Below are 26,514 nucleotides of genomic sequence, written 5' to 3'. Positions count from 1 at the left end.
GTTGATACTTGCCCCTGAGTCCGCCAATGTCATTTCTTCACCTAGATTGCAAATATTACACGGAATGATGAAGCTTCCCGGGTCTTTCTTCTTGTTCAGCATGTGCTTTTGTAATACCGCCGAGCATGAAGCATCTAAAATCACTGAAGCACTCTCCTCCAACTTCCTTTTGTTGGACAACAAGTCTTTCAAGAACTTTGTATACTTAGCCATTTGGGCCAATGCCTAAACAAAAGGAATATTAATGTGGAGTTGCTTGAACAAACTCAGGAGGGATAAGGGATTCTTAGCTTGAAAGGTGGGGGTGCCACCTCTTTCTCTTTGCTTGTTCCCTCTTCTACCTCTATAACCTCGGGTGCGTGTTCTTTTGTCTTCTCACTCGGAAGCCTACCTTCAACCTCACGATGACTTCTCAAAGTGATCGCCTTCACATGCTCTCTCGGATTGGTCTCTGTATTGCTTGGCAAGCTTCCTTGTGGCCTTTCAGGTTGCGAATTGTAGACTCGACTAATTCAAACCTTGTATTTGCAGATTGTATAAATCTAGTCAAGTGCTTCTCTAGGTCACTCATTTGGGTTTCCAAACCTGAGACCTTGTTTTACACTTGACGGGCTTGTTGTTTTTGTTGGAAACCCGGTGGTCCCATGGCCTTTTATGGACCTTCATTACTCCATGAGAAATTGGGATGATTCTTCCAACCCAGATTGTAGGTATTGCTATATGGGTTTCCTTGAGGTCTCATGCCATTACCTACAAAATCAACATTCTCCACCGAAGAAACATCACCAATAGAGATCGGGCAATCGGAGGGAGCATGTCCTCCACCACACTCGGTGCAATTAGTCACGGTCGCTACTCTATTTGAAGTTAGAAGATCTAACTTCTTACTCAAGTTCTCTACTTGAGCCACCAATGAAGTTACTGCATCTATCTCATGCAGACCGGCCACTTTCTTCTTCTCCCTAGCATTCCATTGGTAGCTGTTTAACCCCATTCCTTCAATCAACTGACGGGCCTCATCGGGGGTCTTGCTACCTAAAGTACCTCCTGCTGCCACATCCAAGAGTTGCCTTGTACTCGGGTTCAAACCATTGTAAAAGGTTTGAACAATCATCCACTCCGGGAATCCGTGTTGCATGCACTTTCTCGGGAGCTCCTTAAACCTTTCCCATGTCTCGAATAGAGACTCCAATTCCAACTGAACAAAGAATGAGATCTCGTTCCTAAGCTTTGCTGATTTTTCGGGAGGAAAATAACGAGCTAGAAAAGCTTCCACCATCTCCTCCCACGTGGTAACGGACGCTCTAGGTAACGATTGTAGCCACTGCTTCGCTCTCCACTTTAGGGAAAATGGGAAGGCTCTCAATTTGATGGCATCATCCATCACTCCATTTATCTTCAGCATATCACACAACTCGAGAAAACTCTCTATATGACTGTTTGGATCCTCATCGGCCAAACCGTTGAACTGTGCGAATTGCTGCAACATGTGGATGAATGCCGGCTTCAACTCAAAGTTCTGAGCTGTAATCGGGTGATGCACAAAACTCGATTGTGTCCCCAACACTGAAGGTCTGGCATAATCGGATAATGTTCGTTGTTGCTCATTCTGTTCTGCCATGTTTTTAGATTCTTCTGCTTTTAAATCAGCTAAATTAGACTGTTCTTGCACAGGCTCTTTCCCTTTTCTTCTAAGTGTACGTTCAAGCTCAGGATCTCCTTCAATCAATATTGAGGGATTCCCTCGGGTTATAACCTGAAGCTGCAACCAAAAAGAAAGAAAAAGAAATCAGAATGATGATAGAATAAGAAGATATGAAATACAATGTATGGTGAAATAGCTCAGAAAACAAAGTGCAAAGTATCTCTAAACGCCTATTCCCTGGCAACGGCGCCAAAAACATGACAAGGTCCCCTTGCGTATATCCCGCAAGTGCACGGGTTTGTCGAAGTAATAATCTCGGATGAGCGGGTATCGAATCCACAGGTAATAGGGAATAAAAATACTTAATTCGATTCCTATCTATGTGAAGGATCAATGATGATAAGTGTGACAATGATTCAATTCTCAACAATAAAAAAAAAAGATAAGAGAGCAAAAGTAAATAAGGGGGTAAGGCAATCGATAAAGATGGGGTACGCTGATAATGCTCCTCCTAGGATAATTGTTTCAAGTGCAAGAACCCTCTATTATGCTTCCTAATGAATGCAATGGTGAGTCGTGAAAATCCTTAATTACATAGTCCCAAATCAAATGTCAACTATGCCTAACTCTATACATGTCCCGGAGGATAGATTAGATAACCTCTCAACCTCGCACTCGTTAGAGTAGCAATGAGTTCTAGGGATTCAAAGTGATAAATCTCTTCCTAATTATAGACCTAACCCTTTGGTCCAGGTGGAAGGTCCCATAACCATGATTAAGCCCTAGATACTAAGATCACCTCAACGCTTTCACTCCATTGCACGCGCAACTAAGCCCCCGCTGGAAGTTCATCCCTTAGACCATTCACTCAATTGTGGTGGCAAAGAACTCGAGGAACGTTGGTAGAATCTATCACGTCGGAGGGGAAAGGGGACGCTCCTATACCTCTAGACTCATCCCTCTCAACCCTCTCCAACCTAGCTTTTGTCCGACGCTCGTGGTGTGTCACTCACTCACAAGGTTACCAACGAGAACTCTCAACCCTAGTGTCACTCTGGGGAAATGTTCATACAATCAAGCATTCAAGGTTGGAACTCACAATCAACATCAATTTATTGAAAGCATAATAAAGAGATTCAAAGAAACGAATACATCCTAGGGTTCACAAATACCCAAGTACCCACTAGGGGTTTAGCTCTCCATGGAGCTAAGTACAATCAAAGAAATAGAATATAAAAGCAATGAATTCATAAAGAAACCCCCTCGATAGTCATGTCGATGGTCTTGTGGAAAGTCCTCTACTCGTCGTCCAAGGATTTCCTCATCCGGTATAGGATACACCTCGACGGAAGCTCTCCTACCAAACTTCTTCCTAAGGAATGACGATGTCAGAGCCGTAGAACCTCTCCAAGAAACCTTTGCCAATACCCCTCAAAACCCTAGCTGAAGCCCCTCTCAAGTTGAGGAAAAGATGGAGAAAAGAATACTAAAATCAGGGCTGATTCGGCTTTAAATGGGCTAGAATCAGGCGACTACATGGTCGTGGATAATTTCCACTACGCCTGTGTGGATTCTCTGAACTACTTGCTCTCTCGGCCGGTACGTGAGCAGCTTTGCTACAGATCCTTGCTACCGTGTTTCTACGAATGCATACTTTCACGAGTATCACGGCCTCGTGAATCAGCTTCTTTCAATGATAGGCAAGTTGGTGGAGCTCTTGTTCTATGTGCATAAGTCGGAATGCTCGAGTGTGACTGCCTTTGTGCCCCTCCAAATGGATGTGCCAAACTCGAATACGAGGAGGTTGGCACACACTCTAGCATCTCACATCGACCTATGTCTTCGCGTTTCAACCTTAGCAAGATTTCCTCCAAAATCGGTGCATTGTAATCCACATTGGCTTCTTTCCTTCATACTCGGCCTCACAACCCTACCTGCACGAAAGTAACATAAAAACACACATATTAGTGTAAAAACCAGAGAAAAGTAATGCTCAACATAAGGAATGAACGCTTCGCATTCATACCGCACAAGCACTTATCAATAGCTCTTTCTCTCATTAGGGCATAACTAGTATCCAACTTATGAGAGTAGCTTCATACTTCATAGGTGGTAGCTCTTTCCACCCCAAATGCACAACCAAAAAAAAATATTTTTCTTTCTTTTTGCAAATTTTTTTTAGCAAAATTAACACAACAAAGAGAAACTAAACTAGTCCCTTAAACATCAAACTTGAGTTTCCACAAGGTTTAATGAGCGAGTAGTGCAACCAGTGTCAATCTAGCCAAAATTCCTAAAAATTCAAGTAAAAACTAGACCATGAGAACATTCAATGTTAAAAATTCTCCTAACTTAAGAATACAATCATTGCAATTAAGGTGAACCGCCATTGTTTATCTGAGCATGCAATTTCAGTCAAAACTTGTATAATGTACATGTGTAATATGAACTCCGCCCACCACACATAAGATGTACATTGTCCTCAATGTATGAATGTAAGCACAATAACAAGTATAACATTCAAGATCATATGTGAAGGTGGACATTTGAAACAATACTCTCCCGAACTCTTAATGGTACATTTGATGAAGCTATATTCCTTGAGAGTTGAGTTCCAATGGGTTAGGCGCACACACGGCCATGTGCAAAACACATTGCCGTGTCCATGACTAGTCCTCGATTTCGATACTCACAAGACCATCTTCACATATACACAAGGGGGATTCAGTAAAGTACAACAAAAACAAACTAATACTCGAGTATATAAAGAGAAAGCAATGAAATACAACGGGAGACAACAAAAAATATAAGATAAACTCAGAAAGAAGATCCTTTTTGAGTGATACAAGTTCAAAACATAATCCTAGAATGAAATACAAAAAATAAGAACAAAGAAATGTAAAGACGCCTCAAGCGTCGGTGTCTAGCTCTGTCGCCGCTGCTACTACTGGTGGTGCTGGATAACAAATGAGGAATGAGTGAAGAAAAGAGAAAGAGAAGCTTACCGAAAAAATGAGAATGAAAGACTGTGAATGTGGCTGGAAAATAACCCAAGAACTCTTTAAATAGATGGTGAGGGGTTGGGAAACCAAAAGAAGGAGTTCCTTGAGTGTGGAGATGTTCTAAAATGAAAACGCACAAGTGATTTATAAAGAGAAATCACGGCCTTTTGACTTCTGTACATCAACATGGGTGTGTGGAAATTACCCATGCCCGTGTGACTCTATAGGGGTAGTCACATGCCCCTGTGTGCTCTCGGGATGGCACTCTTTGGCTCTGAATGCAAACACACTGGCGTGTGGAAATTCCTCACACCCGTGTGCCCAACCCATAGAGGCACCCACACACCCCTATGGTTTCTCCGTCAACACAAGAATTTCTCTAAGCGTTTCACATGACCGTGTGAAAATTCCACACGAGCGTGGATCTTGTCAAAGGGTTGCTCATAGGGGCACTCACACGCACTTGTGTCTTCTCAAGATGGATGAAAACTCTCTACAGAGTTTCACAAGGGCGTGTGGAAATTACCCACGTCTATGTAATTAACAGGATCATCCACATGGGTAGATACATGCTCATGTTTACTCCAGGGATAGCGCATTGAACTCTGCAGAGAAACTACGCTTGTGTGGAAATTACCCACGGGCGTGTGACCGTAACAAGGTTGTTCACAGGGCAAGACACATACCCCTGTGTCCTCTGGGGATGAGCTCTGAACAAAAACACACACCCGTGTGGAAATTTCAAACGGTCGTGTGTCTTCTCTAGATAACTTAGAAAAATTTACAGACTTTGCAAAAAATTTCAGCACATTTAAACATACTTAGAGCCGACATACATTATGCAAGATTAATCATAGAATCATGAAAAACACGCTCAAACGACTAAGAAACTTCACCAATCACAATTAAACACACAAAAACATCAATGATCCACGAGAAAATCACAACAAAAGTATGTAAAAGATTAAGACAACAACACTCAAGCTCTTATTCATGCAAATACTAACTAAAACCTAAAAAAACAGTAAAGACTTGGGTTGTCTCCCAAGAAGCGCTTGTTTAACGTCACATAGCTTGACATACCTGACCTTACCTCATGGGGGCTCATAGATGAAGGTTTTCCTCTTACCCATAACTTGAAAGCATGATGAACATATTCTTTTGAAGATAGAGGGGGAGTTATCAAGTTTGTTACCGCACAAGGGTTCATCACCCTTACTCCATTCTTGCTTATCCCCATTAGCCTTGCGGCATTTCTTGTGACGTCTCCTTGCACGCTTCATCTTCCAGAGCATCTTCTTCATGATCCCCGAGGTAGGTTGTATCTTGTCCTCTAGACCAAGCATCAAGATGTCTTCATTCTCCACTTCTTGATCTAGCACACCTTCAAATGGGTCCGGATTAATCATTTCCTACACATATTCTTCTATTAGTTCATTGGTAGTGTTAAGAAAGTAAAGAGTATCATCAAAGTCTAGAGAATGTCTCAAGGCTTTGGTGAGGCGATATGTAAGCTTGTCATCCCCAACTCGTAAAGTTAACTCCCCACCGTCCATGTCGATAAGGGCTTTGGAAGTGCGCAAGATGACCTTCCAAGTATCAAAGGAATGTCGACATCCTCATCAACATCTAACACTATGAAGTCTACAGGAAATATGTACTTGTCAACCTTCACAAGTACATCTTCAATGATGCCCCTCGGATGTCTAACCTTTCGGTCCGCCAACTGTAACGTCATCTGAGTGGGCCTAGGCTCTCCCAAGCCTAGCTTTTGAAAGAAGATGTAAGGCATGACGTTGATACGAGCCCCTGAGTCCGCTAATACCTTTTCTTCACCCATGTTACCAATGTTGAACAGAATGATAAAGCTTCCAGTATCCTTCTTCTTGTTCGGTATATTCTTTTGCAACACTGCCGAACATGAAGCATCTAAGATCACAGATGTACTCTCCTCCAACTACCTCTTTTTGGTCATAAGGTCCTTGAGAAACTTTGTATACCGTGGCATTTGAGACAATGCCTCCACAAAAGGAATGTTTATGTGCAACTGCTTGAATAACCCTAAGAACTTCTTGTATTGCTCATAATTTTGGTCATTCGTCAACCTTGAAGGATAAGGGATTCTTAGCTTATAAGGTGGGGGTACCACCTTTTTTCTTTTTGTTCTCTCCTTAACCTCCATGACCTCGGGTGCTTTAACATTGGTCATCTCACTCGGAAGCATACCCTCAACCTCACGACCACTTCTCAAAGTGATCACTTTCACATGTTCCCTCGGATTGCTTTTGGTGTTACTAGGAAAGCTTCCTTGAGGTCTCTCCGATAATGACTTCACAATTTGCCTCACATGATTCTCCAAGTTGTGCAATAATGCGGTGTGGTTGTGAAGTGTGGCTTCAATTGATTGAAATCTAGTGTCTGATGATTGAATGAACTTGGTTAAATCCTTCTCTAGATCGGTGATCCAGTTTTCCAACCCGGAAACTCCGTTCTCCATGTTCGGGGCTTGTTCTTGTTGTTGGAAACCGGGTGGTGCCATTATCTTTTATTGCCCTCGATTACTCCATGAAAGATTCGGATGGCTCCTTCAACCCGGATTGTAGGTGTTGCTCTATAGATTGCCTTCGTTTCTCATTGCATTACCCACAAAATTCACTTGTTCTACCGAGGATGTACCACCAGTAGAAATCAGGCAATCAGATGGAGCATGTTCTCCCTACACCCTGTGTAACTAGTCATTGCCGCCAATCTATTAGAAGTTAGAATATCTAACTTCTTGCTCAATGATACTACTTGGGCCGCCAATGAAGTAACTGAGTTAATCTCATGAAGTCTGACTACCTTCTTTTTGTCCCTTGTGTTTCACTGATAACCGTTCATAGCCATTTCCTCAATAAGATGCCGGGCTTCTTTCAGAGTCTTGCTCCTTAAGATACCTCCTGTTGTAGCATGAAGTAACTGCTTCATGCTTTGGTTCAAACCCATTATAAAAAGTCTAAATGATCATCCACTCGAGGAACCTGACACGTCCGAATATGCGTGTGAACCGCAAGTGCACTGGTGTCGAAGTAATAAAATACCCGTGAGTCGGGTACTCGAATCCACAGGGAACAGGGCTACTAGTACTAACTTCTTCTCTGCTTTCTAACCTAATGATAAATGGAAAGGTGAGGTGATCTAATGTGCGAAGAAATAAATACCGGAGACGAATATGCAATGGTTAAATGGATGGGGATCTCAATCAGTAAAAGTGGGGTATTCGGGCAATGCTCTCCCTAGTATTCAGGTATTAGGTACCGGATAAGCAAAGTGTTTCTATGATGAGTAAGTTAAGTCATGGAAATCCAAAAATAATTAGATCCTGTCTCCAGATCACCGATACTAGTCCCCTACGAGGTCCGGTGGAGAAATCGCTCAATCTCAACACCTCACACCACATATGACCGCAAAGCACTCTAGGGATTCCAAGAGGTGTATCCAATTCCTAAAGATTGATCCAACCCTAATTTCCGGTGAAGGATCCTAACCCCCTACAAGGTCCCGGCGGAGAAATCTCTCAATCTCACGCCTCACACCAAATATGGTTGCATAGAGCTTAGGGAACGGAGATAGAATACACCAATCGGAGGGGAAAGGGGATGCTATCTATCTCATGACTCACCCTCTCAACCCTCTACAATCTTGAGATTCCAACCCTAATGGAGACCTCTCTCTCACCAAGGTAACAAATCATGCAAACCAAATAACCAAAAGATCAATAAGGCAAGCAAGCATTAGACAATCAAATTTAAAACTTAATCAAACTCAGATTAAATAGAAACACTAAGCAAATCAACAAAAGATGAGAATCCTACGGTTCACAAGCCCAAATACCGTCTAGGGCTTTAGCTCTCCATGGAGCAACATACAAAAACACCATCAATTAATGAAAGTACATTAAAACCATAGAAATAAACCCCCTTATAAATGAACTGATGGCCTTGATGGAGAGCTTCGACGTCTTGAAGGACCCACTCCGAAGCTAGGTTCATCGGTGGCTTCCTTGATGCTATGACGGAGGAGGAATCGATCAAAGTTGGTGACGAAGCGCCTCCAAAGCCGCAAAGACCTCCTCTCCAAACCCTAGCCGTCTCACCCCTCAAAAAGCCGCACAAAAGATGAGAAAGAATAGGGAAAAACGGCTATTTATAGGCCTTAGACCGCGTCTGTCACGTGCCCCCACGCGCCCGCGTGGGCTGCAGGAATTTCCACGCGGATGCGTGAACAGTAAATTTACTACATTACTGATGCAGTAAACTGCTACAGTGTTTTGCTATAGCAGTTTTCACAAAACGCAGTTCAAACACTCTTCTCTTGAGGCCACATGTCCATGTGGTAGGCTATAAAACTTTTCTTGATCATCATATTTTTGAAAGGTCTTGCAATCTTTACAAAGAGAAGGAACATGAAGATGTGGCTGCCTTTGTGCCCTTCCAACTAGTGAATTAACTTAAATCTTCTTGGACGTTGGCACACATCTCCACGTTTATGAACTCCTCTTGTGTCTTGGTCCTTCAATTGAACAAGAACTCCCAACATTGTGTCTTTATAGGCTATCTTTTCTTCCTTTTTACTGTTTAAGGCATTCACAACATATATGCATAAAAGTACACCAAATACACAATATGAGACATAAACCATGGTAAAAATGATGCTCAATGCATTTAAAACATATATAAAAAATATGTCTACACAAGCACTTATCAGAACCCATGTTGACGACATTTCCATAGGAGCTCCTTGAACCTATCCCATGTCTCAAATAGAGACTCCAATTCTGTTTGTATAAAAACGGATATTTCATTCCTAAGCTTTGCGGATTTTCTGAGAGGGAAATATCAAGTAAGGAAAGCTTCTACCATCTCCTCCTATGTAGTGACCGATGCTCTAGGTAATCAATGTAGCCATTTCTTAGTTCTCCCTTTCAAGGAAAATGGGAAGGCCCTCAACTTGATAGCATCATCCGTAACACCATTAATCTTGAGCATGTCACACACTTCCAAGAAGTTTTCTATGTGATTGTTTGGATCCTCATCGGCCAAACAATTAAACTTTGCTGACTACTATAACATTTGGATGAATACTGGCTTTAGCTCAAAGTTCTGAGCTGTAATTGGTGGCCGCACAATACTAGACTGTATGCCCAGAACTATGGGTCTGGCATAATCTGATAGCTTCTTCTACTGTTCATTTTAGTCTACCATATTATCTGACCCTTCACCATCTACCTCAGCTTGATTTCTTTGTTCTTGCACAGGTTCTTTACCCCTTCTATGAAGTGTTCATTCAAGCCCAGGATCACCTTCAACCAATGTCGACGGGTTCCCTCTGGTTATAACCTGGAGGTGCAACCAAAGAAAGAAAAACAAAACAGAATGATGGAAGAATAAGAAAGTGTGAAATAGAATAAATGGTGAATAGCTAAAGTAGCAAAGTGCAAAGTGCATCTAAAACGCCTATTCCCTGGCAACGGTGCCAAAAACTTGACAACGCCCTTTTGCGTGTGTACCGCAAGTGCACGGGTTTGTCGAATTAATAATACCCCGGTGAGTGGGTAGTCAAATCCATAGGGAGTAGTGATTAGAAATATAAAGATTGCTATTTACCTAGAACGAAAATGAATCAATAGTGATGTGAATAAGAATCAATGCAAATAGAAATAAGAAAAGAAGAAGAAGGTGCAAATAAAAGATAGGAGAGGCAATCGAAGATAAATGGGGCAGCAAAACATTGCTCATCCTAGGACTATTGTTTCAAGTGTAAGGCCAATCATTATGTTTCCTAACTAATGTCTAATGGAGATCCTCAAACATACAGCCCAAAACATAAGGTCAACCGTGACTAACCGTACATTATGCCTCGGTGGAGAAATCTCTCAGTCTCGACACCTCACACTGTTCTAGGTTGCTTTAGGCTCTAGGGATCCCAAGTGATAAACCCTATTCCCTAAAATAGATCTAACCCTTCACTCTGTTGCTTGCGCAACTAAACCCAGTGGAGTTCATCTCTTAGGACTTCACTCTATTTTAACCGCAAAGAACTCTCGGAATGTGAAGGTAGGATAAATTATACCGGAGGGCATTGTCTAACCCTTATGGTTTGTCACTCGTCCACAAGGATTACCAAAATAGATTCTCAGCCCTAGTGTCACTCTAAGGAAAAATCAACTCAACAAGCATTCAAGATTGGAACTCAATTAAAATATCAATTAAATAAAGCATAATAAGGCATCAAAGAAACAATATCATGCTAGGGTTTACAAACCCAAGTACCCACTAGGCGTTTAGCTCTCCATGGAGCAAAATACAATCAATAAGGAAATCAAAAATAAACATATGCAATCCATGAATAAAACCCCCTTGGTGTTTATGTCGATGGTCTTGTGGAGTGGCCTCGTCTTCTCCAAAGGTCCCCTCGTCAAGCCTAGGGCACACCTCACCAGATCGGTACCGATGATAGTCCCCCCAATAACTCTCTACCAAAGGAAACGCGGTGTCAAAGACCGTAAACATCTGCAAAAGCGTAGCCAAAGCCTCTCCGAGTCCTAGCTGCGGGCACCTCCAAAGGTATGAAAACATAGGCCAAAGGATGGATAGAAGGATCCATAAATGGGGCTGAAATCGCGACTGAAATAGGGCTGGAATCGGGCATCCACACGAGCGTGTGGAATTTCCAAATGTCCGTGTGAATCTGCAGAAATTCATTTTTCACCGGCTTATGAACAGTAACTCCTACATTACATTTCTAAATGGGCACACGCCCATGCTGTAGATCGCATTGCATCTTCAAATAAAAACACATTTGACGATAATCTTGCTAGCATTGCACAAGTCGGAACACATGAGTGTGACTGCCTTTGTGCCTCTCTAATTTGCATATTCACTTGAGCACAATGGAGGTTGGCACACACTCACATGTCTTTGAGCACAAATTTTGTCTTCACGTTTGTTCACTCCAAGATTCCATCAGCAAAGTGCAAACGAAATCTACTTTGGCTTCTATTCTATACTTGTCTCCACAAACCTACATGTGCAAAAGTAACAAAAATACACATGTATGAGCGATCAAATCTGAGAAAAATAATGCTCATCGTAAGAAAAAAATACTTCATATTACTATTGCACAAGCACTTATCAATGTTCACTCGAACACAATGAAGTTTGGCAGACACTCATATGCCTTTATGCACAACTTGTGTCTTCACGTTTGTTGACTTTAAGATTTCATCAACAAATTGCATCGATGATCTACTTTTGGTTTATTTCTTTCATACTTGTCTCCACAACCCTACATGCACAAAAGAACAAAAATACACATGCATAAGCGATAAAACATGAGAAAAGCAATGCTCAATATAAGAAAAGATACTTTATATTACTATTACACAAGCACTTATCACTAGGATACTGGGTAGTAGCTTCATACATGCTAGGGGTAGCCTTCTCTCATTGTAGGTCATGAAATGTACACTTGTAATGCCCAAAATTTAATTACTCAAGAGTAGCATTCACTCCTTTAGGGTGATAGCTCTTTCAACCATCTTTTTACACTTAAAATTAGACTGGTAGGTCATCCCAAAAACAAACCGACTTCCAACTTTTTTTAACACTAGAATTAACACAATCACTTGGTCTTAAATGAAAGGATTCCATCCTAAAGGAAGTGGCTTTACAATTAGGGCAATTTAATGATGTCTTAGTTCATCAGAGTAAAAGTAAGTCTACAAGTTGTTCTAAATAAGTACCTAACACACTCATGTCCCCTAAGCTTATGAATTTCCAACAAAATAACCATAGATCATCATTAGCAAGGCACTAATAAAAAAAAGGCATGCATGCGACCCTACCCCACAGTTGAATGATACATTGTCCTCAATGTATAAATATAAGTCATGCAAAATAGAAATTTAGAACAATCAAAAGAAAGATGGGGTTCACATAACTTCCCTGAACACAGAGAGTGGTGTTGTTGCTCTCAACATGTTTGCCACTCCAAGCAACAACACAATCCTTGAAATTAGTGAAGAACACAAGTAAAACTCGAGAAATCCCAAAATACGATATATAAATTAAAGATGAAAAGAACAAACAACAAAAATAAAAGAAAACAAGCCAAAATGTAGCAGGGGACTCCCCTTGCTAACTGACTACAAAAGATGAAATAAAAGGAAGTACAATAAAAGGAGATAAAGATAAACAAAGGATTGCTGCTGGTGTAGTGAATAAGAGGTTGCTTTCTCAGGCTAGGTATCACCACCAGATGGGGTAGTATCAATTTTGCAATATTCTGCGATACACTGCAAACTCTGACCCTAACATTGAATACTGGGGTGCACATCCGGCAATAAGGGGTTACTCCTACATAGATTCACTAAAGTAGTGGATCGCAGTAAGGTGACAAGACTTATTCTCTACAGACTACACAAAGTAATAGGGCTAAATCCACCTGTAGATGACATATGGCCCATGCTTTCCAAGAGACCCATTCCCTCAATGAGTAGAGTGATATATGGACCAGCAAATATTTTGTGTGCAGGAGTGTCAGTTGCTTGGTGATGGAATGATGTGGCGATGACAAATCCCAAGTGAAATGGTGTTCTATCTTTCATACTCAAAAGATAATGGAACACTTGAAGAGTAATGTTGCCAATGTAGTGATTTTGACCAGTAATGGTACCATTGGTTAGGGAGTGGGTGAATCTAAGTGTGGATGACTTCAGAGATGATGGTGTGGTGATGTTCGGTTGGAAAGGGCGGCCGCAGTCACTTAGCCTCCTCTATCGGGCTAACCGAGTTTCCCCAAGTTTTGTAGAGGAGAGTAAGTTGTGATACTCTTCGGTTAAGGTGTAATCCTGATAATAAATACCCAAGAATAGGGCAAAATCCATGTAACCCAGGTGATAATTGTGCCTCTTGAGTTGGAATCGAATGGTATAAGATTCATCCCAGACATCCTGCCCTCGAAGTCGCTCGAATATGGCAAGGAATTCAAACGTCAATTCACGGTAGACTGGTTCATTGATGGTGAGTACCTTGTGCGAGGCTCTAATATCCAGTAATTGCTCAAACTCATCTCTTAATCTGACTCTGTGCAACACATCCTAATCAATGGTGCAAAGGTCCCAAATTCATGCTCAGATAGCTGAGTATAACATTCGTGATGAATCGGTGTTGTTAGGTTTGTCAGAGACTGGCTCAGACCCGACCTTGTTGGTGTTCGCTTCCTTGCCATTGTCTGCAACAGGAAATGAAATGAATTAATTTATTTATGTATCAATGCAAGATGAACACGATGGTCCTAGGAGCATCCTGACTGTGCTCTGGTCAAGAGCATGATCGTGATTTTTCAAAAAGCTTGATCATCATCTCCGAAGATTTGAAAAAACTTGATCTCAAAAATCTGACAGAAAATTATATCAAATCAACAAAATCGATGATAGGAAAACCAAATTACTGATGAACTACCGGTAAGACCAGCTAGAACTTCACAACAACACCAAAATGATAGTTGGTGGCTTACCGGAGTAGGAAGAGAGAGCGCACAAGAAGAGGAGAAAGCGTGATGATGGTCGACAAATTGTGAAGCTAACTTATAGGTTTTTACTGCACGAGAGAACGAGATGAAGGGTGACACGACCGAATTGTGAGTGTGTACATCAAGTGCACCGGCGTCGAAGTAATAAAATACCCGGTGAGATTGTCACTCGAAACCACAAGAAACAGAAGTATTAGTAATAACAACTTCTTAGTTATCTAGTCGGAGTCATGATTATGATGAAATGAACTTAATTGCAAGAATAAGAATATCGCAAGCAAGCAAAGGGAAAATAGAAATAAAGGGAGGTCTCAATCAATAAAGATGAGTTACCCGGCCAATGCTCTCCCTAGGTTATAAACATGAAGTCCAAGACTTGCTAAATGCTCCTAAACCATGTTAGATAAGTCGAGGCAATCCAGAATAATCGATCCCTTCCTCCAGGCCACTGATACTAGTCCCCTATTAGGTCCCGGTGGAGAAATCAATCAATCTCAACACCTCCCACCACATATGATCATAATAAGCTCTAGAGATACCTAGGAGTGCAACAATTCCTAAAGATAAACCTAACCCTACTTCTAGGCGAAAGATCCCTAATCCCTAGAAGGTCCCTATAGTGAAATATCTCAATCTTACATCTCACACCAAATATGGTTGCACAAAGTCTAGGGAATATGGAGATAGGAAGCACTCATCAGAAGGGAAAGGGGCACTCCACTATCTCATGACTCACCCTCTCAATCCTCTTTAATATTGGAGTTCTAACCCTGATGGAGACCTCTCTCTCACCAAGGCAACAAATTATGCATTAACAATAAACCACAAAGATCAATATGACATGAAAGTAATCATAAAACAAGATTAAAACTCAAATAAACTTGTAATTAATGGAAAACATAAAGTAAGTCAATACAAAAGATAAGATCATAGAGTTCACATTCCCAAATACCTAGTAGGGTTTAGCCCTCCATGGGGAAAGTTACAAAGCAAAGTACAATGCAATAAAAAGCAAAGTAAACCCTAGAGGAAAACACATTAGAATTTGTGATGATGGCCTTGATGGGTCTTTCAACATCTTGAAGGATCCTTCTCTGAAGCTAGGTTGCTGAAGGCCCTCTTGATGCTGTGACGAAGGAAAGATCTATCAAAGTTAGTGAAGAACACCCCTCAAATTCGACAAAGTCCTCCTCTTGAAACCCTAGCCGCTTGGCCCTTCGAACGCTAGCAAAAAGTCTCCAACAAATATGGCAAAAGGGCTATTTATAAGTCTAAACCACGACTGTCATGTGCTCCATGTGTAAGATTTCACGCGCCCACGTGAGCTGCAGAAATTCCCACGTGACCGTGTGGAATTTCCACACGGTCATGTGAATAGTGTTTTGCTATAGCACGCTACAGTGCACACTGCTCGCATACTCTTCTCTTGAGGCCACATGGTCGGGCACACGCCTATGCGGTAGGTTATAAGACTTTTCTTCATCGAATCATCATTTGGAAGGTCTTGCATTCTTCACATAGAGTACGGACATGGAGATGTGATTGCTTTTGTGTCCTTCTAACTAGCAAATTGCCTGAAATCCTCTTTAAAGTTGGCACACGCCTCCACGTACATGAGCTCCTCCTATGTCTTGATCCTTAGGTTGGACAAGAACTCCAAAAATGTGTCTTTATGACCTATATTTGCTTCTTTTTCTTCCTTCAAGGCATTTGCAACCTAATTGCATAAAAGAACACCAAATACACTATATGAGATATAAACCATGGTAAAAATGATGCTCAAAGCATGTCAAACTGATAAGGTCCCCTTGCGTATATCCCGCAAGTGCACGGGTTTGTCGAAGTAATAATCCCGAGCGAGCGGGGTCGAATCCACAGGAAGTAGGGAGTAAAGACACTTAATTCGATTCTTAGATATGTTGAGTATCAACAATGATAAGTGTGGTAATGATTCAATTCTCAGAAATTAAAAGCAACAAGTAAGAGAGCAAAAGTAAGGAGGAGGCAAGGCAATCAATAAAGATGGGGTACTCGGATGATGCTTCACCTAGGATAATAGCTTCAAGTGCAAGAACTCTCTATTATGCTTCCTAATCAATGCAATGGTGAGTCGTGGAAATCCTTACATACATAGTCCCAAATCTAAGGTCAACTATGCCTAACTCTATACATGTCCCGCAGGAGAAATCAAACAATCTCAAAACCTCGCACTCGCATAGAGTTGCAATGAGCTCTAGGGATTCCAAGTGATAAATCTCTTCCTAGATTTAAACCTAACCCTTTGGTCCAGGCGGATGGTCCCTAGCCACAATTAAGCCCTAGATACTAAGATCATCTCAACGCTTCACTCCATTGCTCGTGCAACTAGGCCCCAGCGGAAGTTCATCCCTTAGACCATTCACTGTGTTATGGCCGCAAAGAACTCGAGGAACGGAGGTAGAATCTATCACGTCGGAGGAGAAAGGGGACGCTCCTGTACATCTCGACTTACCCTCTCAACCGTCTCCAACCTAGCTTTGTCTAACGTTCGTTGTGTGTCACTCACTCACAAGGTTACCAACAAGAATTGTCAACCCTAGTATCACTCTAGGGGAAATGTTCATACAATCAAGCATTCAAGGTTTGAACTCACAATAAACATCAATTTATTGAAAGCATAATAAATAAGTTCAATGAAGCGAATACATCCTAGGGTTCACAATCACCCAAGTACCCACTAGGGGTTTAGCTCTCCATGGAGCTAAGTACAATCAAAGAAATCAAATGTAAAAAGCAATGAATCCATAAAGAAACCCCCTCGATGGTGCGTGGTCGATGGTCTTGTGGAAAGTCCTCTACTAGATCGTCCAAGGATTCCTTCATCCGGTATAGGATACGCCTCGATCGAAGCTCTCCTACCAAACTTCTTCCTAATGGAATCACGATGTCAGAGCCATAGAACCTCTCCAAAACCTAGGCCAATACCCCTCGAAACCCAAGCCGACGCCCTCTCGCAAGTTGGGGAAAAGATGGAGAAAAAGAATACCAAAAATCGGGGCTGAATCGGCTTTCAATAGGGCTGGAATTGGGCAACTCCACGGGCGTGGATAATTTCCACACGCCCATGTGGATTCTCTGTTTCTCTGGTTTCTCAGCCGCTGTGAACAGTAATGCTACAGTAGTTCCTGCAATGTTGCTACAATGCTCTGCTACAGCTTTGGCCTGAATAACTTCCCAATTCCATACTTTCATCGGGGTAACGCAAACGGGAACACGTTCACGTCGTGAATCACTTGCTTCTTCAATGATATAAATGTTGGTGGAGCTCATGTTCTTGTATGCATAAGATGGAATGCTCGAGTGTGACTTCCTTTGTGCCCCTCCAAATGGATGTGCTCACTCGAATGCGAGGAGGTTGGCACACACTCTAGCATCTCACACCTGGCCTATGTCTTCGCGTTTGAACTCTAGCAAGATCTCCTCCAAAATAAGTGCATTATCATCCACATTGGCCTATTTCCTTAATACTCGGCCTCACAGCCCTACCTGCGTAAAAGTAACATAAAAACACACATATTAATGTAAAAACCTGAGAAAAGAAATGCTCAACATAAGGAATGAACGCTTCGCATTCATATCGCACAAGCACTTATCAAACTCCTCCACACTTAAGCTTTTGCTTGTCCTCAAGCAAAAATTAAATATTTTGTGCATCAATGAAGAAAATATTGAAAGTGCTTGGCCTTAGGTTCACCAAAGTATACAAAGATAGCATTCTACAAGTAAGGAAAATTTCAACACTAAATACGAAAAATCAATGCTCTAGCTAAACTCTTGAATAAATAAGGACAACAAACCCGAATTTCGTGTAAGTGTGTGAACTCACTCAAAACAACCCAAGTTATACTCCTCAAAGTTCTAAGTACAAGGGACTTATTTATCGACAAAAGTGACAAAAATTTTAAACAATGGTAGTAGCTTCACACATCCTCTAAGGTAGCCCTTTCCAAAGCGGCCGCTAAGGTGGCTTTCACACTTTCGAGGGGGTTGCTCTTTCTACCCGAGTGGTAGCTTTCACTCATCCTATGAGATAGCTCTCTCTCTCTCTCATAAGGGCATAACTAGTATCCGACTTGTGAGAGTAGCTTCATACTTCATAGGTGGTAGCTCTTTCCACCCAACGAACACAAATAAACAATAAAACTATTTTTGTTCCTTCTTTTTCATTTTTCCATAATTTAGCAAAAAGAAGTAAACCTAACTAGTCCCTTTTAACATCGGACATGAGTTTCCAATAGAGTTCAAAGAGTGAGTAGTGCACTAAGTGTAAATCGGGCAAAAAAATCCTAAAAAAATTCAAGCAAGAACTAGAGCATGAAACCATTCAATGTTAACAATTCTCCTAGACATAAGAATACAAACATTGCAACTAAGGTGAACCGCCATTGGCTATGTGAGCATATAACAATCAAGAACAATAGAAAAGATGTGTACACTATGAAACTCCCCCCCCCCCACACTTAAGTTGTACATTGTCCTCAATGTACTCATGCAAAAGCTCACTGAAAAATATATTATTCAAAAAAATAGATGTGGGAGAAGCAATCAAAACAATACTCCCCTGACTCCTAGTGTTGCGTTTGATGAAGCAAATTCCATGGGAGTAGTGTTCCAATGGGTTGTGAAGCTCACACGGCCAAGTGCAAAGCACCTGGACCGTGCCCATGACTAAGTCTCAATTTCAAGGAAGACAAGACCATCTGCACGCATACAAGAGGGGGTTTAGTGTAGCTCAAGAAAAACAAAAATAACTCGAGTGTATAAAAGATGAAGCAATGAATACAACTCGATAATGCAAAATAACATAAACTCAGAAGGAAAATACTTTCTAAGTGAACAAGTCTAAAAACAAGAAAATAAGAGAAAGTAAAATGCACGAAAGTAAAAGAAAGGTCAAGTGTCAGAGTCGCTCTCGGGCTCTACTACTGCTGCTGTCGAAGTGGAAGCATATAGTGGGTCTTCCGGTGTTAGGGTCGAGGATGGAGGTGCTGGAGAAACTGAGGATCTGGGTCTCAGGAGATCTCGAAGGAATTCAAATCGGGCAATAAGATCTGTGTGCTGAGCCAACTGCAAAGACCGGAGCTCCGCTATCTCAGTCCGAATCTCTCTAACTCAGTCTCCAGCCTCTCAATACGGTCATAGGCTCGAGTACCCGGTGCTACAGAAGATGGAGGAGTCTGCTGGACACCCCCTGCAGTATCTCCTTCGCTCCTGGTGGTCTCAACGGTGGCTGTAGTGAGAATATAAACCCTTGGCCCAAACCTCCGTACCAACCCCATCATCCTGATTGTATCGAAGGCAAGATGGGTGGGCACAACTGTCCTCTCAGCACCACGTAGAGCGTCACCCAAACCCATTCCCATAATGAGTCTGGTGATATAAGGGCCTGCAAATAGTAGACCCACTCTCGTTGAATGACCACAGTGCATCGCAAAACATCTGCTAGAATGCACCCTAAGTGAAGTGGTACATTGCGAGCCATGGAGTATAAGAAAAGCGGATCTATTCGGTCAAAGCGGTCCGTGTTATCCGCTCGACACGTTACGGACACTGCTGATGACTGCAGCGTACGTATCTCATGAATCGAACCGGGACAAACTAGAGGCCTTCGATAATCCCGATTCGTACTCCCCACGCCCACACAAAATCCTGTATGCATGATATGGAGTGACTGACACTGAAAAATCTACTGGTAGTCGGCCATACTCCACGGTACCTGTATAAGCGACATCGTACAAGCCCGTCCTAATCAAAAACTCAGTGACGCTCATGGAGAATGGATGTCCGAATGCCCGAAACTGTATCGCCTCTGTAGTGTCAACTCTCCCATGCGAGAATCGAAACTCAAAGGATGCCAAAACCTCTAGCGTAGAGTGTGCGGTAAGCTCGGTTCACTAATCGTCGCTGAGCCTCCTCCGACTTCCCACTACCAGACATCTCATCAATCTCATTAATTACCTCGTCACCTTGCTGAATATGTCGAAGCACTTGTACATCCGCGAAGCAAGTCTGACCAAACCCGAGTCTTTGAAAGTCTCTCGAGCGAGCCTGATGCTCGGGGTTCGAGAATTCCACATGTATCCGCTCGGGTGAGGTGAGTCTGAGGCGCTTAACTTCGTTCATCTTCGCTCGAGGTGCCATATCTGGAGTGCAAAAGATGAAAATAGTCAAAAATCTCAGAAGTAATATACTGCAGAATTCCACACGGGCCTGTGGAAATTACCACGCCCATGTGGCTCTGCAGAGCGTGAACCTCTCGCACGGGTACACAACAAATCTTAACAATTCAATTTAAAACCACTTCTAAATGCTTACTACACATCCATCATGCATGAAAATTCACATTTAAAAGTATTTAATCCGTGAAAAACAATAATTGGCGAAGAAAAGAGGATAGAAAGGTTACGAAAGAAATGAATATGAAAACCTTTGAAATTCAGTAAGATTTGCGAAGAAAATTCCTCCAAACAGCGATGAAGGGTCGGAAAGATGATCGGGAACCGCTTTTTCCAGTGATCGGAGATGAAGAATGAGACTGATCACAAGGTTTTTAAGGAGAAAATTACGTCTCTTGGAATTCTGTGTATCCCCACGGGCGTGTGGAAATTACCCACGCCCATGCGCCTTACTTCGAGAGCGCCACAGGGGCGTACACACGTCCCTGTACTTTCTCAGGAAAACGTTCCTTTGACTCTGACTGCTCTCCCACGGGCATGCGGAAATTACCCACGCCCGTGTGCCCGACCCACAAGGGCAGACGCACGCCCCAGTGGCTTCCGTAGACATCCGAGAAAGATATCAAGTCTTCCACACGACCATACTGGAATTCCTCACGGGCGTGGACATTCACAATCCCAATTCACGAGGCAGCCGCGCCCGTGTTTTTCTCGGGATGTAGGGAGCAACCTGCAGAGTTTTGCACGGGCGTGCGGAAATTACCCACGCCCATGTGTGGTTCACAAGGTCACCCACAGGGGCGAATCCACGCCCCTGTGTGTTCTCGTGAAAATTTGCCCAACTCTGCAGGAAGGCACAAGCTCGTGCGAAAATTACCCACGGGCGTGCGCCAGTCGCATGGTCATCCACAGGGGCGGCCGCACGCCCTTGTGCCCTCTCTGGATGAGTTCACAGTACACCTCCAAGGGCATGTGGAAATTCCACACGCCCGTGTGTTTTCTCTGGATGACTTAAAAAAACCTATAGGCTCTGCAGAACTAGTCTGAACATGTCTACACACTCAGAGCCTGCCCTATTATGCAAAATTTACCAAATAAAAACATGAAATAGAACTCAAACGACCAAACTTCGCCAATTCGCAACAAAACACACAATGAATACTTTTAAAAACCCACAATAAAATCGCAGCACAAGCACTCAACAATTGAAACACCAACACTTAACAATTTATTTATGCAAACAAACTAAACTAAAAGGTACGAAAACAGTAAACACTTGGGTTGCCTCCCAAGAAGCGCTTGTTTAACGTCACTAAGCTTGACATATCTTTCTTACCTCACGGGGGTTCATGAATGAAGGTTGCCATCTTACCCATAACTTGAAAGCATGATGAGCAAAGTCTCTTGAGGGTAGAGGGTGCACTATCAGGCTTCGGACCACCTAGCAATCGTTCGTCCAACTTCCTTGGCTCATGTACGTCTCCAACAGTCTTAGGGCGTTTTCGGTGGCATCTCCTAGCCCTCTTCATTTTTCGGAGCACATTCTTCAAGATCCCCGGGGTAAATGTTTCGTCTCCATTCGAACCAAGCATCATTACTTCTTCATTGCTCTCCTCTTGGTCAAACAAACCTTCATACGGATCCGGGTTGAACATTTCCTGTATATATTCATCAACAATCTCATTAGTAGTGTCTAGAAAATACAAAGTGTCATCAAAATTGAGAGAATGCCGCATGGCTTCAGCAAGGCGGTAAGTGAGCTTATCGTCTCCGACTCTCAATGTGAGCTTTCCGCCGTCCATGTCAATCAATGGTTTGGAAGTCCGCAAGGAAGGTCTCCCAAGTATCAAGGGTACATCTGCATCCTCATCGACATATAGCACTACAAAGTCAACCGGAAAAATGTACTTGTCCACCTTAACAAGCACGTCTTCAATGATGCCACTCGGATGTCGTACCGTTCGGTCCGCCAATTATAAAGTCATCCGAGTAGGCCTAGGCTCACCTAAGCCTAGCTTTTGGAAGAAAGTATATGGCATGACGTTGATACTTGCCCCTGAATCCGCCAATGCCATTTCCTCACCTAAGTTGCCGATGTTACACGGAATAATGAAGCTTCCCGGGTCCTTCTTCTTGTTCAGCATGTTCTTTTGCAACACCGCCGATCATGAAGCATCAAGCACCACTGAAGCACTCTCCTCCAATTTCCTCTTGTCGGTCAATAGGTCTTTCAGGAACTTCGCATACTTAGGCATTTGAGCCAAAGCCTCAACAAAAGGAATGTTGATGTGGAGTTGCTTAAACAAACTCAGGAACTTCTTATACTGTTCATCCCCTTGGTCATTCTTCAATCTAGAGGGATAAGGAATTCTTCGCTTGAAAGGTGGGGGTGCCACCTCTTTCTCTTTGTTTATTCCCTCCTCAACCTATATAACCTCGGGTGCGTGTTCTTTCGGCATCTCACTAGGAAGCCTCCCTTCAACCTCACAACCACTTCTCAAATTGATCACCTTCACATGTTCTCTCGGGTTGGTTTCTATGTTGCTTGGTAAACTACCATATGGCCTTTCGGAGAGAGACTTCGCAATTTGCCCCACTTGATTTTCAAGATTATGCAAGGAGGCGGTGTGATTACGAAGTGTAGCCTTGACTGATTCAAACCTTGTGTTTGCTGATTGAACAAAACTATCCAAGTGCTTCTCCAAATCTGTCATTCGGGTTTCCAAGCCCTCGAAATTTCGCTTTTTCCACTTGAGGGGCTTGTTGTTGTTGTTGGAACCCCGATGGCCCCATGGTCTTTTTGTGGTCCTTGATTATTCCATGAAAAGTTGGGATGATTCTTCCAACCTTTGAATTGTAGGTGTTCGTCGTATAAATTCCCTTGAGGTCTCATGTCATTACCTACAAAGTCAACATTCTCAACTGAAGAAACATCACCTATGACGATTGGGCAATCGGAGGGAGCATGTCCTCCACCACAACCGATGCAATTGGTCATGGCCGCAACTCTATTTGAAGCTATAAGATCTAGCTTCTTACTCAAACTCTCCACTTGGGCCGCCAGTGAAGTTACCGCATCAATTTCATGGAGACCGGCCACCTTTTTCTTCTCCCTAGAGTTCAACTGGTAGCTATTTAACCCCATTTCTTCAATCAATTGACGTGCTTCGTCGGGGGTTTTGCTACCTAAGGTACCTCCTGCCACCACATCCAAGAGTTGCCTTGTACTCGGGTTCAAACCATTGTAGAAGGTTTGAACAATCATCCACTCCGGGAATCCATGTTGTGGACACTTTCGCAGGAGTTCCTTGAACCTTTCCCATATCTCAAATAGAGACTCCAATTCCAGCTGCATAAAGGATGAGATCTCATTCCTAAGCTTTGCTAATTTTCCGGGAGGGAAATAACGGGCTAGAAAAGCTTCTACCATCTCCTCCCATGTAGTGATTGATGCTCTAGGTAATGAGTGTAGCCACTGCTTCGCTTTCCCCTTTAAGGAAAATGGGAAGGCTCTCAATTTGATGGCATCATCCGTCACACCATTTATCTTCAGCATGCTACACACCTCGAGGAAGCTTTCTATGTGACTGTTTGGATCCTCGTCGGACAAACCTTTGAATTGTGCGGCCGGCTGCAGCATATGGATGAATGCCGGCTTTAGCTCAAAGTTTTGAGCTGTAATTGGGGGACACACAATACTCGATTGTGTCCCCAACACTGAAGGTCTGGCATAATTGGATAGTGTTCGTTGTTGCTCATTTTGTTCTGCCATGTTTTCAGATCTTTCTACTTCCAAATTAGCTGGATTAGGCTGTTCGTGTACAGGTTCTTTCCCTTTCCTTCGAAGTGTACGTTCAAGCTCAGGGTCTCCTTCAATCAATATTGATGGATTCCCTCGGGTCATAACCTGGGGCTACACCAAAAATAAAGAAAAAGAAAATCAGAACGATAATAGAATAAGAAGATATGAATTAGACTGTGTGGTGAAATAGCTAAGAAAACAAAGTGCAAAGTATCTCTAAACGCCTAGCTCCCCGGCAACGGCGCCAAAAACTTAACAAGGTCCCCTTGCGTATATCCCGCAAGTGCACGGGTTTGTCGAAGTAATAATCCCGAGCGAGCGGGGTCGAATCCACAGGGAGTAGGGAGTAAAGACACTTAATTCGATTCTTAGCTATGTGGAGTATCAACAATGATAAGTGTGGTAATGATTCAATTCTCAGAAATTAAAAGCAACGAGTAAGAGAGCAAAAGTAAGGAGGTGGCAAGGCAATCGATAAAGATGGGGTACTCGGATGATGCTTCACCTAGAATAATCGCTTCAAGTGCAATAACTCTCTATTATGCTTCCTAATCAATGCAATGGTGAGTCGTGGAAATCCTTACATACATAGTCCCAAATCTAAGGTCAACTATGCCTAACTCTATACATGTCCCGGAGGAGAAATCGAACAATCTCAACACCTCGCACTTTCGCATAGAGTTGCAATGAGCTCTAGCGATTCCAAGTTATAAATCTCTTCCTAGATTTAGACCCTAACCCCTTTGGTCCGGTGGAAGGTCACTAGCCACAATTAAGCCCCTAGATACTAAGAGCATCTCAACGCTTCACTCCATTGCACGCGCAACTAGGCCCCCGCTGGAGGTTCATCCCTTAGACCATTCACTCTATTATGGCTGCAAAGAACTCGAGGAACGGAGGTAGAATCTATCACGTTGGAGGGAAAGGGGACGCTCCCTGCACCTCTCGACTCACCCTCTCAACCCTCTCCAACCCTAGCTTTTGTCTAACGCTCGTGGTTTGTCACTCACTCACAAGGTTACCAACAAGAACTCTCAACCCTAGTGTAACTCTAGGGGAAATGTTCATACAATCAAGTATTCAAGGTTGGAACTCACAATAAACATCAATTTATTGAAAGCATAATAAAGAAGTTCAATGAAGCGAATACATCCTAGGGTTCACAATCACCCAAGTACCCACTAGCGGTTTAGCTCTCCATGGAGCTAAGTACAATCAAAGAAATTGAATGTAAAAGCAATGAATCCATAAAGAAACCCCCCTCGATGGTCGTGTCGATGGTCTTGTGGAAAGTCCTCTACTCGTCGTCCAAGGATTCCTTCGTCCGGTATAGGATACGCCTCGATCGAGCTCCCCTACAAACCTTCTTCCCTAATGGAATCACGATGTTGGAGCCATAGAACCTCTCTAAAACCTTGGCCAATACCCCTCGAAACCCTAGCCGACGCCCTCTCGCAAGTTGGGGAAAAGATGGAGAAAAGAATACCAAAATCGGGGCTGAATCGGCGTTAAATAGGGCTAGAATCGGGCAACTCCACGGGCGTGGATGATACACGCGAACGTGCGGAATTTCCACAAGGCCATGGATAATTTCCACACGCCCGAGTGGATTCTCTGTTTCTCTGGTTTCTCAGCCGGATGTGACTGCCATTGGGGTAACTTCCCAATTCCATACTTTCATTGGGGTAACGCAAACGGGCACACGTTCACGTTGTGAATCACTTGCTTCTTCAATGATATATATATTGGCGGAGCTCCTATTCTTGTATGCATAAGACGGAATACTCGAGTGTGACTGCCTTTGTGCCCCTCCAAATGGATGTGCTCACTCGAATGCGAGGAGGTTGGCACACACTCTAGCATCTCACACCTGGCCTATGTCTTCGCGTTTGAACTCTAGCAAGATCTCCTCCAAAATAAGTGCATTATCATCCACATTGGTCTATTTCCTTCATACTCGGCCTCACAGCCCTACCTGCGTAAAAGTAACATAAAAACACACATATTAATGTAAAAACCTGAGAAAAGTAATGCTAAATATAAGGAATGAACGCTTCGCATTCATATCGCACAAGCACTTATCAAAAACATATAGAGAAATATGTCTACTCAAGCACTTATCAAATGGTTGGGAATAGTTAGCAAAAAGGGGCGACTGGTGTGGAATAGTTTTTGAAGAAATTGTTGATTAGGTTTTTGAAGAAGAACAAGGTTAAGCTGACAAGTCATGACAGGACACAATAGTTATCACGGTACACACGATCATGTCGAGAAAAT

At 42.7% G+C, this 26,514-nt stretch overlaps 3 non-coding genes across 3 annotated transcripts; all 3 read left to right on the top strand.

Moving 5' to 3' along the window:
• Positions 1-1,124: 1,124 nt before the first annotated feature.
• Positions 1,125-1,231, top strand: LOC120252351. Its single transcript, XR_005533888.1, has one exon. It is a non-coding gene; the product is annotated as a small nucleolar RNA R71 (small nucleolar RNA).
• An 8,162-nt stretch (positions 1,232-9,393) lies between these two features.
• Positions 9,394-9,500, top strand: LOC120252030. Its single transcript, XR_005533583.1, has one exon. It is a non-coding gene; the product is annotated as a small nucleolar RNA R71 (small nucleolar RNA).
• Positions 9,501-23,710: 14,210 nt separating this feature from the next.
• Positions 23,711-23,817, top strand: LOC120252073. The gene has a single exon (XR_005533624.1). It is a non-coding gene; the product is annotated as a small nucleolar RNA R71 (small nucleolar RNA).
• The last annotated feature ends 2,697 nt before the right edge of the window (positions 23,818-26,514 follow it).

Source organism: Dioscorea cayenensis, chromosome 20, assembly GCF_009730915.1.
Source record: "Dioscorea cayenensis subsp. rotundata cultivar TDr96_F1 chromosome 20, TDr96_F1_v2_PseudoChromosome.rev07_lg8_w22 25.fasta, whole genome shotgun sequence".
Taxonomy (NCBI): domain Eukaryota; kingdom Viridiplantae; phylum Streptophyta; class Magnoliopsida; order Dioscoreales; family Dioscoreaceae; genus Dioscorea; species Dioscorea cayenensis.
The sequence above is the reverse complement of the archived record's forward strand: the minus strand, read 5'-3'. Positions and strand labels throughout refer to the sequence as shown.